Source organism: Pinus tabuliformis, chromosome 3_1 (genome assembly GCF_031772625.1).
Source record: "Pinus tabuliformis cultivar Carrire ecotype Pingquan chromosome 3_1, CPIR1, whole genome shotgun sequence".
In the NCBI taxonomy this organism is placed as follows: domain Eukaryota; kingdom Viridiplantae; phylum Streptophyta; class Pinopsida; order Pinales; family Pinaceae; genus Pinus; species Pinus tabuliformis.
The window spans coordinates 2,633,549-2,635,723 of record NC_142301.1 but is presented as its reverse complement, the minus strand read 5'-3'; the positions used below and the strand labels follow the sequence as shown (position 1 = coordinate 2,635,723).

Genomic DNA, 2,175 nt, shown 5'->3' with positions numbered 1-2,175 from the left:
TCAAGAGTGGGAAAACAGATCGATGAAAACAGGGAGCTGTTACAACTAAAATCCTGAGGATATGAAATAAACCGTCCATCTGTTCTATTGACAGAACAACATTTCATTATTTCACTTGAAACTTTTTGATAATCAATAAAAGGATGACAGCTGTAGCTGCAGATCATAACTAAAGTGAAGAATAGGAAATTGAATCTTGTTTCTCTGCCCTGGTGGATGCCTCTGATTTAGATTTTGGCTTTTCGGTTTCTGAGTTTTTGCCTTCCCTGTGCCTTTTTCACCGCTTGGTTTTCGACTTTTTCACCTTTTGTGTCATTCAAAGCCTCCTCCTTTATGCACTGCTTACAACAATACTGATGTGTTCAACGCTTTCTGTGCAAACACAAGTGCTTCAAGTAATGAGTTGCTTGCAAGCCTATTGGCACCATGAAGTCCTGTACAGGCAACTTCACCAGCTACATATAGACCCATTATAGGTGTCTCTCCATGAAGTTTAGCTTGAACCCCACCACACATATAATGTGCAGCTGGCACTACAGGTATAGGACTTTCTGTTATGTCAAGGCCATACTTCGAACACTCAGCAGCAATATTTGGGAAATGATACAATGTTTCCTCCTTGGCTCTGTGACTTATATCCAATAGAACATATCTCTCATTCCGTTTCTTTAATTGATCATCAATACTGCATGCCACCACATCTCTAGGTGCAAGTTCTCCTCTGGAATCATACTGTGGCATGAACCTTTCCATAGCTTGATTGTAAAGAATACCACCAGCCCCACAAATAGCTTCACTTATTAAAAATGCATTTTCTCGTGTATGAGGTTTAATTGGTAGACCTTCATCAGCTAATGCAGTTGGATGAAATTGTACAAACTCCATATTTGAAATAACTGCAGATGCTCTATGTGCCATCGCAATACCATCACCAGTTGCAACACGAGGATTTGTGGTAGTAGGATAAATATGTCCAGCCCCACCAGATGCAAGTAAAGTTACCCTTGAAATGAAGCGGACCACCTCATTAGTGTCGGTGTTCAATGTGTCCACACCGTGACAGTAAATATTTGATCCATCCTCAAACGTAAGCAAGTCTATGGCAAAGTGATGCTCAAACATGGTGATGTTGGGGTTATTAACAACAGCCTTCAACAGAGCTCGCTCAATCTCTCTTTCTGCCATATCTGCTGCATGAACAATACGGTGATGAGAATGCCCCCCCCCCCCCCTCTAGCAAGATTTAAGCTACCATCTTCACCATGATCAAATGATGCACCCATGGTGATCAATTTTTAACTTTATGTGGGCCTTCTGTGCATGCCACCTTTACAGTCTCTTTATCGCATAAGTATGCACCAACAACAATAGTAACCTGAATGTGGTTCTCAACAGAATATGAAGGAGCAAAAACTGCACTAACACCACCTTGCGCATAATTTGTATTACTCTCATGTGGTTCAGCTTTTGTGATCACTGCCACAAACCCATGTTTTGCAACCTCGAGGGCATATCTAAGACCAGCCACTCCACTACCATTGATAAAAAAAAAAATTAAAATATTTAATTGAATTGGCACTTGACTTGGATACATGAACTGCCTTTGGGGATTTTCTCTCTTCATTGTCTATGGAGGCCATGCAAAGCTAAGGGCTCTGAAATCGCATATTTTCAAATATCCCCAATGTATATCTTTCAATCCTTTTCTTATAGGTGAATTTCTTCAGCAATGTCTAGGACAGTAGTGAAAGTTGCTTTTGCCTTTTATTCCTCCCTGAGTGCATTGCAATAGATAACTGGCCATCGTTTTCCAGTACATGCTTTGCATTCATCATAGATAATCTTGTGGAAGAGTTCCCTGTATTGAAGACTTGTGTCAGGCTATCCTAATATGAGTGGGAATTTATTCTGCCATTTTGCTGCTGAATGTCCTTTTGTCCTTGGTAACCATAGTACTCATCGATAGGGACACCAGACTGGAACTGACGGTGTGAAGAACTACCATAGCTATGATGATGATTATGATTGTCATTACATCTTTCACCATAACTATTGAAAGCAGATACAGCATAACCCTGCTCATTACTCTGACTGCCATTGTACACTCTACTGTTATATTTTTGAGAGTTATCTGAAGGATATCCATGTTCATATCCAAGATTATCATCTCGTTTT

General features: G+C 40.2%; 1 pseudogene; it reads right to left on the bottom strand.

Annotated features, from left to right (window-relative positions):
* Nucleotides 1–342: 342 nt before the first annotated feature.
* Nucleotides 343–1,832, bottom strand: LOC149185486 (L-aspartate oxidase 2-a, chloroplastic pseudogene; annotated as a pseudogene).
* Between the last annotated feature and the right edge of the window lie 343 nt (nt 1,833–2,175).